This window comes from Spinacia oleracea, chromosome 6 (genome assembly GCF_020520425.1).
Source record: "Spinacia oleracea cultivar Varoflay chromosome 6, BTI_SOV_V1, whole genome shotgun sequence".
Classification (NCBI taxonomy): domain Eukaryota; kingdom Viridiplantae; phylum Streptophyta; class Magnoliopsida; order Caryophyllales; family Amaranthaceae; genus Spinacia; species Spinacia oleracea.
In genome coordinates, this window is record NC_079492.1 from 133,915,680 (window position 1) to 133,933,807 (window position 18,128).

The 18,128-nt window shown below is 40.6% G+C and overlaps 1 pseudogene; it reads right to left on the reverse strand.

Annotated features, from left to right (window-relative positions):
- Positions 1–2,043: 2,043 nt before the first annotated feature.
- Positions 2,044–2,141, reverse strand: LOC130464584 (uncharacterized; annotated as a pseudogene).
- Positions 2,142–18,128: the final 15,987 nt, after the last annotated feature.

The window sequence follows — 18,128 nt, forward strand, 5'->3', positions numbered from 1 at the left end:
AACCTTAAAATTAAGTGTTTAATCTACACCTCAGATCGTTCAGAGGTGGAAATCTCTTACTCTCCTTCACTTCTAAAATGTCTAAACATTCATTTGAACCGGTTACGTGTGAGATTATGTCCGAGAAATAGAGCTGCAAACGAGTCTAGTCAAGCCGAGTTTTAGTGTGTTCGAGCTGAGCTTGATAAGGATTATTAGCGTTCGATAACTCGAGCTTTGATATGTGCGTTTTATATAATATTTTCACCCCCGTCCCTTAGTACTTTTATGCGTCAAATGAGCTCCTAGGAGCCATTTTAGTACTAATCTGTGTATTTTAGTGTGCCGTGAGTTTCAGGAATACTTAGTGAGAAATTGGTCTTTTTAGGCCCGTTTCTTGATGATTTAGGCCACTACAGGATCCCGAGGGAGTTCGGGACGACTTTTGTCGACTTACGGGAGCCCTAGATGTTCATGATCGAGCCCCGGAAGTTAGACTCGGTGTTGTGGACGAAGGGCGGATCACTTAGCCCTCCGCCCGGTGGATTGCCCCTCGCCCGACCGGGCGCGCGGAGAAGGTTTCCAGAAAGTCGCCCTACGCCCGTCGGGCGGACTTCGAGCTTCTCGCCCGTCGGGCGGAGAGCCGCCCGACCGGGCGACGACAACCCAAGGCGCTGTGCGCGCGCGTCCTTCTTTACTCTTTTCCGGTTTTTCCTTATGTTTTTAGGCTAAACTATAAATATAGCCTTTGTTAATTTAGTGAGACACTTCATTATCTCATATCCTAGTATTAAAACACTTAGTTTATTTCTCTTAGCTTTGTTTTCTCTCTAAATTTATGCAAACACTTAGTTTTCAATTTCAATAAAAATTCAAGCTTTCTATTTCTCTTGTTCTTCAATTAAGGTATTGTTCTTTATTTCAATTCTTTGTTTAGCTTTAATTATGTTTTCAATCATGCTAATTGCTTTGCTTATTGTTAATATGCTTGAGTAGTTTAATTTCTAGGGTTTGGGGATCCATGAATAGTATGAAGGGATATTGAATAATTGTGATTGTTGGCATTGTAATTAATTCCTATTGATTGGTTTATTTCACTATACAATTAGATTTGCGCAGGTTTAATTGTGGTAGTTATGCAATATCAAGTTAAGATTCGAGAGATGCAATTTGATGTTTAGGCTTGTGTCAATAGGTGGAATTAGAGTTAATACGTAGCGAGAGCCCGTTAATTCTAAGTCTATGATTAGTATCGATTCGAGAGAGCATGCTGGTCTAATTAATTACTTTGTTGATTATCGTGATTGTTTATTGTCCTGGATTGTTATCTGTTGGTGAACCTATGCCCTAGATTCCCTAATATATTGATTCCTAGTTGTTTAATTATCGCCGTAGTTTTAGCAAACCATCAAACCAACTCTTGTTCCCAATAGTCTAGTCTAATTGATTAATAGTAGAAAGAACACTGTTTCCCTGTGGATTCGATTCTGACTTCCCTTGCTACCTAGCTAGTGGACTTAGGTTATTTTTGATTATGTGATACGACTTTACCCTGTCAAAATTTGGCGCCGTTGCCGGGGAGACGGTTCTATTTTCTGTTGTTGATTGCTTATCCTAGATTATTGTTTGTTTCTACTCAAGGAACTCACGTTCCTTGAGACCGGATCTCACATTGTTTTGTAGTCTTTGTCTATGCCCAGGACCGTAGGTACTAGTAATCTTACTCCATTCGATCCTGAGCCCGAAAGAACCTTTCGTAGACGAAGAACTTTCATTGCACAGTGTGGGAATTATTCTGATTCTGATCATAATATTGGCGATCTTTTTCCTTCAGATACAGATTCAGTTTCAGAGATAGAGATGGGTGACGAAAATCTGATACCGCCACCTACCCCACGGCTTACAGACTATTCTAAGCCAAGTCTGTCCGTGCTACCAAAGGCGATCATGCCTTCTATTGCAGCTGAGACCTTCAAGATTGAGCCTGCATTGATTAACATGATCGAGAGACGCCAGTACGGTGGGGAACCAGGTGAAGATCCGAATCTTCACATTCAGTTCTTTATCCAATATATTAGGTATCTCACAACAAGCGGATGAGAGTTTGTTCGAGGTCTGGGAGAGATTCAAGGATTTGCAAAGAGAATGCCCGCACCATGGTTTGGAAGATTGGTTCTTGATTCAGCAGTTTTATAATGGTCCGGGCAATGAGTCTAGATGTTTGTTGGATTCAGCTGCCAGTGGGAGGTTCATGCAACTTGAGGTGCCAAGAGCTATGGAGGTGATTGAGGAGATAGCCATTCACAATGCCCAGTATGGAAATCCTAGAGGTCTATCTAACAGGGGTGGTAAGCATGATTTAAATTCTATTGAACAATTAACTTCCCAATTGACTGCTTTACATCATAAGTTTGATAATATGCAAGCGGCCAATGCTCAATCTGCCCAACCTGTTAGTGTAGCTGCTATGAGTGCCCAACTTACTACTATATTTGTGAAAGTTGTGGAATGTCTGGTCATTATGCACAGGAATGTAGGAGCTCTATTGAACAATGTAATGCATTTCAATCCTACAAACAAAACAACCCATTCTCCAACTCTTACAATGAGGGCTACAAAAATAACCCTCTGCTTTCCTACAGGAGCAACAATATCCAAAACCCTCACCAAGTTCAACATCCACCACCACAACCATATCAACCCCCACACCAACAATCTTACCAACCCCGAAACAACTACAACCAACAGTCTAGTGGGCCACCTGGGTTCTCTAGACAACACACATCACCCCCACAACCACAACCTCAAACCACACAGCCTGACCCTATGCTAGTAGAGATGAGAAACATGATGCTACAAATGCAAAAATCTCTAAGTGAAAAGGATGCAAAAATCGATGCTCTTACTGCTCATAACAAGATCATTGATACACAGTTGGCACAGATGGCTACTACTATTGCAGGGAGGCCACCAGGCCAACTACCTTCACAGCCCGAAAATAGGGAGACTGCTAATGCAATTACATTGAGGAGTGGTAGGGATTATGATGGTCCTTCTATGCCGGTTGAGGTTGATTCCGGGGTGTCTGCTAGTGATCTGGTCAGTGAGGAAATCCCGAAGATAGTTATGGGTGAAAAGGAAGCTGAAAAGGTAGTCAATGAGAATGAGGCTACAACTGAGGTTAAGAAGGGGGCGGATATTAAAGTACCACCTATTTCACTCCCCTTCCCAAACCGACAACTCAAGAATAAGCTGGACAAGCAGTTTGGCAGATTCTTGGAAGTGGTCAAAAATTTGCAGGTAACGGTTCCTTTTACTGAATTAATTTTACAGGTTCCTGCTTATGCTAAATTCATGAAAGATATTTTGACCAGGAAACGTGCTTTTTGTGAGGTAGAGACTATAGCTTTTACTGAGGAATGTAGTGCTTATTTGCAAAACAAGTCTCCACCTAAAATTAAGGACCCCGGGAGTTTTTCCATCCCATGTAACATTGGCACCGTATTTATTGATAAAGCTTTATGTGATCTAGGTGCTAGTGTGGCTGTCATGCCTTTGTCTGTCTGTACTAAACTGAATATGGGTGAGCTTAAGGTTACCAATATCACTCTGCAAATGGCCGACCGTTCTGTCAAATACCCCTTAGGTGTTTTAGAGGACGTCCCTGTTAGAGTAGGTAAATTCTATATACCTGTAGACTTTGTAGTATTAGACATACAGGAGGATTCTCAAATTCCCATAATCTTAGGTAGACCCTTCCTTCACACGGCGGGGGCGGTAATTGATGTTAAAAGTGGGAAATTGACATTGTCTGTTGGGGATGATAAGGTGACTTTTAATCTAAACAGTGCCTTAAAATGTCCCATGCTAGAGGAGGAACAATGTTATCGCATAGATGTAGTTGACCTTATTACTCGTGATAACGTCTCCCAAGTTCTCGAAAGAGACCCTTTGGAGGCAGTGCTTTGTTGTGAGTCTTCTGCAGGTGATAGCAGTTCTTGGAGTGCTAAAGTGGATGCTCTGGAGTTGGCTCTTAATGGTGGAGAATCTGAGCCGGAGAGCACCAAATTGAAGAGGTTAGTTCGGCCGGTTTGTTCTGTTAAAGAGGTAAAGAAACCCGAACTTAAGCCTCTTCCTGCTAACCTTAAGTATGCGTTTTTAGATAATGAACAACTTTGCCCTGTGATCGTCAGTACTGCACTTGATGCAGACCAGTTATCCCAACTTCTTATTGTGTTGAAAAGGCACAAAAATGCCATTGGGTACAGTATTGATGATTTAAAGGGTATTAGCCCTGACTTTTGTATGCATAGGATACATCTAGATGAAAATCATGAACCATGCATTCAACCCCAGCGTCGTTTGAACCCTGTCATGCAAGATGTTGTAAAAGCTGAAGTTATGAAATTGCTTGATGCGGGTATAGTGTATGCTGTGTCTGATTCTAAGTGGGTGAGTCCCGTTCAGGTAGTGCATAAGAAAGGGGGGACAACTGTGGTGAGAAATGAAAAAAATGAGTTGATACCAACTAGGGTAGTCACAGGTTGGCGCATGTGCATTGATTATAGGCGTCTTAATGTTGCTACTAAAAAGGACCATTTTCCCCTTCCCTTCATTGATCAAATGTTAGAAAGGCTAGCCTGTCACAAGTTTTTCTATTATCTGGATGGTTATTCTGGTTTCTTTCAAATTCCCATACATCCAGACGACCAGGAAAAGACCACCTTCACCTGTCCCTATGGTACCTTTGCATATCGTAGGATGCCTTTTGGTCTGTGTAATGCACCTGCTACTTTCCAACGTTGCATGATGAGTATCTTTTCTGATTTTATTGAGTCTATCATGGAAGTGTTTATGGATGATTTTAGCGTCTATGGTACTTCTTTTGATTCTTGCTTGCTAAATCTGACTAAAGTTTTGAAAAGATGTGAAGAGTGTAATTTAGTCTTGAACTGGGAAAAGTGTCATTTTATGGTTACTGAAGGGGTGGTTTTGGGACATTTGATATCTGATAAGGGCATTCAGGTGGATCGAGCTAAGGTCCAAGTGATTGAACAATTACCCCCTCCAGTTAATGTGAAGGGTGTTAGAAGTTTTCTTGGTCATGCGGGGTTTTATCGCCGCTTTATCAAGGATTTTTCTAAAATTGTTAAACCACTTACCCAGCTCCTCCTCAAGGATGCCCCGTTTGTGTTTACTGATGCTTGTCTTGAAGCCTTTGATAGGATTAAACAGGCACTGATTTCGGCTCCCATCATTCGTTCTCCCGAATGGGATCTTCCGTTTGAGATAATGTGTGATGCAAGTGATTATGCAGTTGGGGCAGTTCTGGGTCAGAGAAAGGAGAAGGTTTTACATGCCATCTATTATGCAAGTAAGACCTTAGATGAAGCTCAAGTTAATTATGCTACTACTAAGAAGGAGCTTCTAGCTATAGTCTATGCCTTGGATAAATTCCGCACCTATCTGATTGGATCCAAGGTGATAGTCTATACTGATCATGCGACCCTTAAGTATCTGCTCTCTAAGAAGGAAGCCAAGCCTAGGCTTATTCGATGGATACTACTGCTACAGGAGTTCGATCTAGAGATCCGCGACAAGAAAGGGGCTGAGAATGTGGTTGCAGATCACTTGTCTAGATTGAGGTATGACGATGGTAAGGGATCTACACCAATTGATGATTCATTGTCCAGATGATCATTTACTTGCACTTGCCAGTCAGTCACCATGGTTTGCAGATTTTGCTAACTACATTGTAGGAAGAATTCTTCCGGCCGATCTGTCATATCAACAGAAGAAGAAATTCCTACATGATGTCCGGTTCTACTTTTGGGACGACCCTTATTTGTTTAGTGAGACTGCTGAAGGGTTGTACAAGCGTTGTATTCCAGAATGGGAAGTTCAAGGTGTTATCAGTAGGTGTCATTCTTCACCTTATGGTGGTCACCATGGACCGTCTAAAACAAACGCTAAGTTGTCACAATGTGGTTTTTACTGGCCTACTATGTTCAAGGATGCACAGGCTTTTATTATGGCTTGTGATGCGTGCCAGAGGGCCGACACTATTTCGAGGAGGTATGAGATGCCACAGAACGGGATCCTTGAGGTTGAGATTTTTGATGTATGGGGAATTGATTATATGGGACCATTCCCATCGTCCAAGGGTAACTTGTATATCCTTGTTGCCGTAGATTATGTGTCAAAGTGGGTGGAAGCCGTTGCCTCACCTACTAACGATGCCAAGACAGTCATCTCCCTGTTCAAGAAGATCATTTTTCCTAGATTTGGGGTTTCGCGCGCTTTGATCAGTGATGGAGGGTCACACTTCCATGAGAAGCATCTGGATGCGCTCCTGCGCAAGTATGGAGTTTACCACCGCACTGGACTAGCCTACCACCCTCAGACGAGTGGTCAAGTTGAGGTCTCCAACCGAGAGATCAAATCTATCCTTGAGAAAGTGGTGGCGAAGTCTAGGAAGGATTGGAGCGATAAGCTAGATGATACTCTATGGGTATACAGAACCGCCTTTAAGACACCTATTGGTACCTCCCCGTATCGGTTGGTGTATGGCAAGGCGTGTCACTAACCAGTAGAAATGGAGAACAAGGCTTATTGGGCAATCAAACAGCTCAACATGGATGCAAAGCTAGCCGGTGAGAAGCGGTTACTTCAATTGGGTGAGCTCGATGAATTCCGACTACAAGCTTATGATAGTGCCCGGATTTACAAGGAAAAGACCAAGAAGTGGCACGACAATCACATTTTGCATAGAGAGTTCGCGGTGGGCGACAAGGTTCTACTTTTTAACTCTAGGCTTAAGTTATTTCCTGGAAAACTTAAGTCTAGGTGGTCTGGGCCGTTCACCGTGACTATGGTAAGCAAATTTGGGTCTATTGAAGTAGAGAATGAGAATGGTGAACGATTCAAGGTTAACGGGCAACGTCTGAAGTTGTATCATGATGAGGCTACTGTAGGAGTGGTTGAGGTCCATCACCTCAACCCCTTCGCCTCATAGACGACATATTCAAGGTAACAAGGTCGAGCGGGACCTATGAATAAACCAGCGCTTTGCGGGAGGCAACCCGTATTTCATTGCTTTCAATAGTTTAGTTTTGTTTTGTGTGTTTTGTAGTCTAGTTTCTTTGTTCATGAGTGGTGAGGAGAGAGCATGTTACGGTCATTGGGTGTTTAATGATGTACAGGTTCAGCTTCTAAGCACGAAAAGATAGAAAAAATCCGTAGGAGCAAAAATCGCAAACCGCCCGACGGGCGATAGCCGCCCGACCGGGCGCGCAGAGAAAGAGTTGAAAAATCTCTGTTCGCCCGACGGGCAGCCAAGCCGCCCGACGGGCGGCTCACTATGGAGCTGATGGAAGTGTCGCCCTACGCCCGACGAGCGAGGAGCGCCCGACCGGGCGCGTGCGCAGAGTTTTGGAAGTGTCGCCATACGCCCGACGGGCGATAGCCGCCCGACCGGGCGCGCGGAGAAAAATACTCAAGTGTCGCCTTTCGCCCGACGGGCGGACCTGTGCCCGTCGGGCGGCTTACGAGCTGCTGGCCCGTCGGGCGGGAGTTGGCCCGGCGGGCGAAGGGAGAAAATCAGATTAAAAGAGCACGGGCTCCTCTATTCTTCTTCACTTCACCTCTCAATCATCTTCTTCATTCTCTCACATACTCCATTAAACCCCAAACCCTAAGAACTTCAACTCTCCATATCTCCCTCATCTCTCACTCAAATTCATCAAGCTACACACCAAAATCATCCTCATCACATCCTCTTCAACCTCCACCAAACAATTTTCGCTCTTCCTCACTCTCCACAAAAAAACCCAATTTCACCAAAAAAATTTGAAAACTCAAAATCATCTTCAACAATGGGTTCAAGGCCAAAAAGAACTTGCACGGGAGCAACAAGGAGACAAGAGGAGGCTTCCACAAGCCGTCCACCACCACCACCTCAATTTGCACTGGATTCGGCTTTCCCGAACATGATTCTCGCTAGTGAGGAGCAACAAACCCGCATTGCACACCTCAAGCTACGGAAGGTAGTCCCTACCCGATTTATTTGTTAGAAAACTTTGAATGATATGGGTATTGAGAGGGATGTTAGGAGATTATTTCATGGGGTGGGCATGAAACATATGTTTTCCATGACTAGGTTGACATTTAGGGACCTTACTCTTGAATTCCTTAGCTCGTTTAATGTCCGAAAGAATGGTTACAAAGATGTCACTAGAGTTTCTTTTAGATTGTTGAATAATGATTATGATATGCCTATCAAGGATTTTGGTGCTATTTTTGGTTTGAATGTGGAGTATAACAGGTTCCCCGGGGAGGGGCATAACAATAGTGAGGTATGGGGGAAATTGACTGGGGATTTTAATCCCGGTAGCATGCAACATTTGCACGCCTCTAGCGTGCAACACCCCGTCCCCTTTGTTTGGTTTAGATTTATGGCTTTTACAATATTTGGGAGGGACCAAAAGGAGAATGTAAGGAGCACGGAGTTGGAGGTGCTCGGGGGATATTTGTTAGATGGTGATGACAGTTACATGATGAATTTGGCCCATCACTTGGCCATACAACTGCTTACTACGGCCACCCACCGCTACTCGACCAATATTGCTTTGGGTGGTCTGATCACCCACATTGCCGTAGCGGTGGCAAACTTTGTTGAGAGGGACCATGCTGCGGTCCGGGGAAACAACCTATTAGATATTGAGTATTTTGGGAGCCTTTACAGGGTGCACTCTGAGTACGGGGGACTTCTCCCCGGTCAGATGTCATGGATGTTCCAAAGGAACGCTCTCTTTACTCTCCCGGACACCACCGGGCTCACCAGTTTTACTAGGGGTCAACCCCATTACATATATGTAGGTGAGCATGCAGCACCCTTAGCCCAACCCCAGCCACAGCCCGAGGCCGCGCCTCGCACCCACCACAGGAGGGGAGGGCGTAGAGAGAGGTGGTCGGGACAGAGAGGTAGTCCGGCTCCACAGAAAGAGCATGGGTCTTCGGAGGAGTTAGGGGCCATTCATGAGAGGCTGGGCAGACTTGAGCTCGGTTTCCACGAGTTTGCCGCGGATCACCAGAGGACTATGTTCCCCTTCTATGATCAGTACGCCAGGCAGGGCTACATTGCCCCAAATCATCAGCACCCTTCCTGGTTTACTTACCCCACAGAGGGGTACGGAGCGCCCGATTCCATGGGCACCTTCACGCCCACCCACTATGGGGGGGTTTGGAGCAGGCAGCAGCGGCTATGGTGGCCAGGGTGGCCACGGTGGCCATGGTGATGATGGTGATGATGGCCAAGGTCATCAGTGATGCTGTTGATGATGATGATGGTTCGGTACCCTTGAGCCAATGAGGACATTGTCTGATTTGGTTTGGGGGGGTTCACATTACCTGTATATACTAGGTATGTTTTTCTTTTTTTTTCGTATTTCTTTATTTTTGTGTGTTTCTTTGGTGTGTTAATTGCTTTCTAGATTAGTTTATTGCTTTGAAAAAAAAAATACAAAAATACGTTCCGATGAATACAATATCATGCTTCCCTGTGCCCCTTGAGCGGAAATTGTTTTGATTCTTGGTATTTGATGATGGGCAATGTAGATGTGTTAGCCATGATTTGATATTCGATTGCTTTGATGCCTAAACATGAGTCAACTCCGACTAACTGCTTGTGGACTTGGTGCTTGACTAGTTGACTTGGTTAGGATGTGTGTTAGCTTCCTGGTGTGTCGTCGATTTTGAGTATTGGTTTGCAACTATTAGTAATGTTTTATGACTCATATACATGCACATTGTGAAGGACGAAGGCATTTTTCTATTTTAGGTAGCCTTCAGATGAAATTAGATACATTTGTTCCCTCTTTTTCTACCCATGTTGTGCTTGTGCCATTTATTCGGTGACTAACCACATTACAAGCCCGTAAATTCCCCATTGGTTACTAGTCCCAAGCCTAGCTTGGGGGAGCTAATAGTAGTGAGGTGAGGGAGTTGTAGTGTGATACATTTTGGGCATATTGAGTATTGAAAAGGGAAGTTCTTCTTATCATGATTGTTGTTGAAAAAATGAAATGAAAAATGAATGAGATGAGGAGAATAAAAAAAAAATTGCGAAGGTTCCAAAAGAAAAAAAAAATGAGATTGAGCAAGAAAAAAAAAGGAAAGAAAAAAAAATCGTTATTCTCAAGTTGAATCAAGCTTTTGTCACTCCGGTATTACAATTTCTTATCTTCATGAGTGATTGGTTACAATTGTGAATTCAAGGCAAGAAAGTATAGTGTGGTTGTTTGTTGTTTTTATTCATGTGTTGAGTGGGAGATTATGGTCATTGTGTTGATTGATCGCGGTTGTTTCTAGGATTTATGCTCCCCAAAGCCAAGGCTTTAAGCTCACGTTTTACCCAAACTTACCGCACCCTTACCTAAGCATATCATTACAAGCTTGAAAGACCTTCCGACCTTTGTGCATAGAGTTGTATTAATGTGAATGAAGGAAATAATGCCCTTGGTCCAAGTATGCATTCTATGTTAAGTCTAATAAATGCGGTTCAGTATTAATTAACAAGTTAATAATTCAGTGAGATCAAGTGAGCTGAATGCCTAGCTAGAGGCCGCTTCAGTTCAAGTGGAATTAATGATATTAATCCACAGCTTACTCTTGACTGAACCCGTAGGGTCACACAAATAGTACGTGAACGGATCAAGTATATAATGGCATTAAATACTCCATCTATGGATATTCGGAATCGACGGATCTTGGTTTCAGTGGGAGCTGAGATCGTCACAGGCAAGAAATGAATACTCCGGAAACGATGATATTGCCGGAATCGGAAATATGGATCGTATCGGAAATATAAATATTATCCAAGTCGTAGATGTTGCCGGAAACGGAAACATGGTACGTATCGGAAAATATTATCGGAAATGGAAATATTGCCGGAATCAGAAATATTGCTGGAAACGGAAATATTGTCAGAATCGGAAATATTATCGGAATCGGAAAATAATTCCGGAAACGGAAATATTAAATATTTTTTCGAAACGGAAATTGATTCCGGAATCGGAAATGTTAAATATTGTTCGTATCGGAAATGAATTCCGGAACCGGGAATTTAATCGGAAGCGTATCGTACGAATAAGCATCGGACGAGGCCTGCCGGACGAGGGCCCAGCACGAAGCCAGGCCATCGCCCAGCAAGCCACACGCATCCAACAACACGCCAATGCCTCGACCAGGCCCAGCGCAAGGCCAGTCCCAGCCAAGGCTAGCGCGCGCGCACAAATGGGCTGCGGGTAGTGGGCATGTGCGCCGTGCGCACAGCGTGGGCCGCAAGGCTTGCGCATGGGCGTGCGATGCTCGTGCGGTGCGTGTGTACGTGCTATACGAATCCTAAAGCTATTGGAATTCGTGCGAAGATTAAAATCCTAATCTTATTAGAATTGCTTTGTTATTTAGAGTCCTAATAAAGTTCTAATTAACAAATCCACATCCTAGTAGGATTACAATTCCTTTTCCATACCTCTATAAATAAGGGCCTAGGGTCATTATTTATATACAAGTATTCAAGTATTCAAAGTCATTTTTGAGAGCAAAACTCAGTCACACAATTGCCTATAAGTGCCGAAAATTCTAAGTACCTCAAGGGCGATCCTAGTTGGTCAAGCTTAAGGCGGATCCGGACGTGCTGTGGACTATCTACGGAGGGACGACACTTGGAGTCCTAAAGACTTGTTCTTGTTCGGTTCGGGCGCAGCTAGGGAAGGCACGCAACAAAGAGTATGCATCTAAACTATGCTAAATGATTATGTGTAAATAATATGCTTTCCTGGCTTTATGGTTTTTCCGCATGATTTATGAATTGTCATATGTATCATAACCTAACAGTGGTATCACGAGCCTCTTATTATTTTCATAATCTAAATTGCATGAACATGGTTAAATATTACAAATTTGCAAGAATTAAAAGGGGTGATTAATTTTCGTAATTGTTAATTAATTGCAAATTGTGTTTATTTAATTATACGTACGCAGTTTTTCGGCAGTTTCTTCGTTACTCATCCAAATCGAGTGATTTTTGTGTCAATTCCGCGTGTAAAAGGCATTCTAAAATTTTGACAAAAACAATGTTTTTCGGCCGAACCCAGAATTCTCAAATTTGAAGCCTAACTATGACTTTTCGGAGGTTTTAGTTTTTCGAATGCAAAATTTCGTAAATTTAAGATGTTAAATTAAATATTTGCGATTCTTGTTGATAAATCTTGAATTTTTGATTGACCTACTGTATATGTTTAACAAGTTTGAATGCCTAGCCTTGTTAATTATGCAATCTAATTTGTAATTATGATTAATTTGTTGAAAATTGGAATAATTTAGAATTAATTTGATTTTCATAATTAGTCATAATTTAATTAGATACCTATGATTAAAAACCACCATAAAAATTGTAAATTTATGTTAAATTTTAAATTTTTATGACCTAGACTTGAATCCATGTTAATCGGAAATCAATTGAATAATAAATTTTCGATTTTTCGCCCTGAAATTATGAAATTAATATTATTTATTAATTTGTCATTAATTTTGAATATAAATTTTAAATTTTTATGCGATTCGCTCATATAACTTGCACGCACAAAGCAATGGACGCTATGTGTTACCCTTAAGGGGTGTTGTATAGTGCGGGCATGTGACGACGAGCAAGGGAGCTCGTCGCCCATACGGTACGAATGCAATGAGCAAGGCCATGGTGCACGAGCACAAGGCAGCAACCCTGCCTTGTGTCGTGGGCTGTGTGCAATGGGCGAATGGGCGAGGGCGAGAGCAAGGCACGAGCAGTCGCGTGTGGGCAGCAAGCGAGCTGCGCCACAGCGCGCACTGCCTCGCGCAAGCGTACGGAGCCTCGCGCGCAGCGAGCGTAAGCTCGCGTGCCACGAGTGCTGCGCCAAGCATCGATCGCTCGTGCGCAGCGAGCGCTGTTGTGCGTGCGACGAGCGCTGCGCCCAGCGATGGCGTGCGAGTGCTTGTTGTGCGTGCGACGAGCGCTGCGCCCAGCGATGGCGTGCGAGTGCTTGTTGTGCGTGCGACGAGCGCTGCGCCCAGCGATGGCGTGCGGGTGCGTGTTGCGACGTGCGACGAGCGTTGCGCCCAGCATGATTAAGGATTTTAGTTCGCTTAAAATCTAACCAACATAGTAAGAGCCTTAAGTTCCAAACTTAAAAATTGAGTTAAAAGGTGCCATGCCAAAATATACACTTGCTTGGATATCCTTTACATCAATCTAGTAATAGTTTTCGCTCAGCGAGGTGTTACTTATTGGTCCTAAAGGGGCAAGGTACACAAATAATTGTGAGTACATGTTAGTTTTGGTGAAACTCAACGATATAAGTAAGGAGTCCTTTTATGTCGTGGCAAAATCGATAGGTTTACCTAATAAGTTCTTAGACGTGCCTATCAACCAAGAATAGTTTCTAGACTATTAGCAAAAGGTTTTTGCTTACCTAAGATGTTTTAGAATTAAGTCGACAAACTGTGCTTAATTCTTCAATGATTTTAGGATCTTGGAATCATTTTATTCACACCTGCCGGAACATTAAATTCGAATAAAATGCTAATAACTTGTTTAAATTGCATGATTGCTTTAATTTTCAAGTTATTATTCATGATAAATGTTTAGGCTTTGCATGCTTCAATGTATGTTTTAATTATTGTTTATAATTGAATATCTTGCACTGCAATAAATCCTTTTAGAAAGGTAACAATAAATTTCCTCGATTGGTAGTGAATCCAAGAACGATTCACGGAAATGAGAGAAAGTGAGCAATTTAAAATGTACGTTTCTTATATCGACTTTTATGGTTGTTTTCGAGTATCAAAGTCGAATGGCAAACCGATTGGTGCTTGTGAATTCAAAATACAATGTAGTTTTGAGATCATAAAGCATTGAGTTTAAACGCTCAGCTTTACCAATGGTTAACAACCTAAAATCCTTTTTCCATTTAATTCTCGAATGAGTCTAGTTCCTAGACATTCGAATAGATCGATGCTTAGAGAACTTTAGAAGCTTCTGGTAAGATCATCTAGTTGAAACAGAATATTCAACATAAATGGTAAGAACTTTGATAAAATGACATTGGACATGTCTAACAAAGTATAAAAGTCAACACTAAAGAATTCAATTCTTAAGACTATAAGAAAGGGTACAAGAAATAGGAAAACAAAGGAACAAATGAAAGGAATTTACGATTTCGGTTCTACCTATAAGTTTATGTTTAAAGAGAAGTGACCTAGCAATCAAACTTCCTTGGTATCATATACCGCTTGAGGTTCTTACTTCGGTAATAACTCAAATAATGGAAGCTAGGCTACACTAATGGCCTACAAGTGAAAAATGAAGCATGGCAATGCTACATTAGTTGTAGGGTCATCTAGTTTGTTTTAAGTCCTTCAAGGCTGGAACTTAATGGCTATTTTGTTCCATAATCAGCATACCTAAATTTCTGTTTCAAACACAGAAAGACTCACATTCAAGAAAACAAAAACAATGTTTGTTTGTTTATTTGAATGAAATGGTCAATTACGGGTTGAGTCAATATGGTTGATTAAAACAAACAACTCTTTAACAATAAAACTTTACTAGGTTCAAATCAACCCCTTGATTTGAGTTCCACTAATCTTTGGCATTGTTGCTTAGACCATATCAACAAGTTAACATTCAAAAGCTCTATTTTTATGGACTTTTGAAAGTTCATTGATTTCTAAATCAATTTAAGACAACTAGTCTTACTTGTTGAAAGTAACAAAAGATATGAACTATTGTTAGAACGCCTAGACAATAGAGTTCAAAGCTAAAGAAAGATTTTATGACTTTATTATTTCACATGGATTTGAGCAAATATAGGTTTATTTACTCAAATGTGATATAAGTTGAATCTGTTTGGCTAGTTCAAAGATTCAGAAGTATAAAATCCACTTGGCAAGAAATCATAAAGATCTAGGTTAGATCATGTTGATGATTACTTGAGACCAAATATGATCATCAATGATTGTGTGTTGTAATTTCACAATCTAGCTCCATAAGATATGGCATATCTATGTTGGAATGATCGAAATCAATTAGTACTTGATTCGATCAATGATGAATCATAAAGACTTTTCCTATAATTTCTAAAACAAAATGCTCAACTACCACCAAACTAAACCAAATTCGTCAAAGCTATTGAAAAGAAATTTCAGAATAACTTTTCATAAAATATATCTAGAGAGTTGCAAAACTCAGTGGGAGCTTAGTGTTTGTCATTCGACAAACTAAGGCCCAAGTATAGATATATGTTTCATTGTGATTTATTCAAATGAGGCACAAGGGTATTGTTTCTACCACGAATTTTGAGAACATAATGTTTGTTTGCTCGAAATAATGTCCTTTTGGAGATTCGTTTCCAAAATGACAAGTGGGAGAAAATAGACCTCGAAAGTCTTCGAGGCGAACAACAAACATAAACGGACATTTCGGAGGCTTTTTCGAAGTGCTTCAGAAAATCCGAACTTATTCTTTAAGGACTTTAGAAGTGGCTTTAAAGAATAGACATCTCTTAGAAGACTTTACAAGTGCTTCAAGGAGAACAGAATATTCAAAGGACTTTCAAGTGGCTATTGATATTCTATTGTTTGATGTTCTATACCCAAGTAGGCATAGAGTTCAAGTCACTGGAACTATGAGATTCTTCTATTAGATAGTGAAGAAACATGGAGTTCAGGTCATTGAAGCTATGCGATTCTTCCATTAGATAGTGAAGAAACCTACAACTTGCAGTCAAACTATTATCATGTAGATTAATGAGTTTGTGACCTGTAAGAAAGCTATGACGAAACCCAAATTCCCTAAAATGGTTAGAGGCCATATATAGACTCAAATGTTTTAGATGGTTAAAGGCCATAAAACATAACCACTGTTTTGATGAAAAAATTGAAATTTTGTTGATTTGCAAGAATAGTTTCACACCTATTGGTTGCAAGTTTGTTTTAAACCATCAAACATGGAATTGTGTTCACACACAAAGCTAAATTAGTTGCTAAAGGTTACAAGCAAATTCATGGCATGGATTGTGTTGAAACCTCATGCATAATCGTAATGCTCAAGTCTATAATTCAAGCAATGATTGCATATTGGTACATATGACAACTGGATGACAAAACGAATTCCTCAGTCAAATGTTGGAAGAAACTATGTACATGGTATGTCATAGGATTTGTGGATCCAAATAATGCTTGAAATGAATGTTAGCTTATGAAATCTAAGTATAGATTTAAGCAAGCAATTGGGAATTGGAATTGTATTTTAGTGAAACTAATAAGTATTTTAGTTTCATAAAATGTACATGATTCTTATAGATATATAAGAAGTTTAGTGGGAGTACATAAAAACTTGATTGGTCCTGTGTGTATCACACACATATCTCTCTATTGTGAAATAACATTCAAATGCTAATGACTTAGATTTGAAATTATTCATCAATGATGGACCAAGGCGAAACTTAGTACATACTGGGTATTAAAGATCTATTTACAAAGATCTTATATTAATGTTTTGGATTAAGTAATGGCATTTACTAAATCAAACACGAAAGACTCCATTGGAGATATTCGACCCATGTGAATAAATCTAAGTAAATGATGTTTGAACTATGTATAAGCATTTACTAAGTTAAACATCAAAGGATCTAAATAAGATTCTTAACCTATATTATATGTCAAAGAATTTAGCTGGATTTAGTATCTACTGAAACTAGATAAGCTAAAGTTACATGAATAGAATTCAATTGGGAATTATTCTGCAAAAGAATTTATCATGTATGATATAATATGAGGATCGCCAAAAACGTATCGTATGGCTTTAGGCATGACGAAAATATACCAGTCTCTATTGATCTAAGTAAAGATCAACTAGATTGAGATCAAGAAAAACTTATGGTACTTAAAAAGGTACATAGGAATAGTTCTTGATTCATGGAAATAAAGATATGCTAAATATTGATGCTACACGCATAAAACACTGGCAAAGGATCAAGCAAGATTCCCTTGGAGTTAACCATTGGCAAGGACGAGCTATAGAGCATCGTGTTTTGAAAATGGCAACATGGGTTGGAGACCATGAGTTGTTGCGTGGGAAATTAAAATATTAATTTCTATGTTCTAAGATACAGCTGGAAAGTCTTCCACATGTCTGTGAACTGCTTGGATAAGTAAATCCAAACAAAGCATCACTAGCAACCTAAACAGTTGAAGTAAAAGTACTTATTACCTAAGAAGCAATAAAACAGAGTTGTTTATATTAATGAGTTCTTCATTGAACTTGGGTGGATCACATGTCTGCTAACTTGATGGCTCTTCATTGCAAAATGCGTAGAACCACTATCGAAGTAAGAAAGACTAGATCACATAATAAACAAACTCAAAAGATCTTATCATCCTATCTCGAATATCATTCGATGAAAAAGATATTAAGATTGGCAAAGCATGATAACTAAACCTATGCAACAAGTGAGAAGCAACACTCACATTGTAGCACTGGAAATCAAGCATAGCTTTGAATTCCATGAACTGTTTTAAAGATGGGTTTGAGGCCCATGGTTGTAAAACAATGGGGTTGAACATTTATCACATATGAAATGTATTTTCATATTCCATTTAATCTTGGTTTAGTATTAAATGATGAGTCCCTTCAATTTGACGATATATTCAAGATAGACTGTCAGGACCAGTCCTGTGACTAAGAAATGTCTATCAAGTGAACTTGAATGTCAAAAGGTTGAAAATGGTCCCTATCGGAGTTTTCTATAAAATTGGACGCATAGAAAACGTTAGACGATTAGAATGCAAGATGACTAGTAGTTCTGTTTCTTGAACTATGTGGACATGGCAATGTCATAATCATTTGCATAGATACTGTTAGGTTATGATACATATGATACTACATAAATCATGCGGAAACAACCATTAACCCAGGATTACATATTATTTACACATAATCATATAGCATAATTTAGATGCATACTCTTTGTTGCGTGCCCTCCCTAGCTGCGCCCGAACCGAACAAGAACAAGTCTTTAGGACTCCAAGTGTCGTCCCTGTTAGGTTATGAT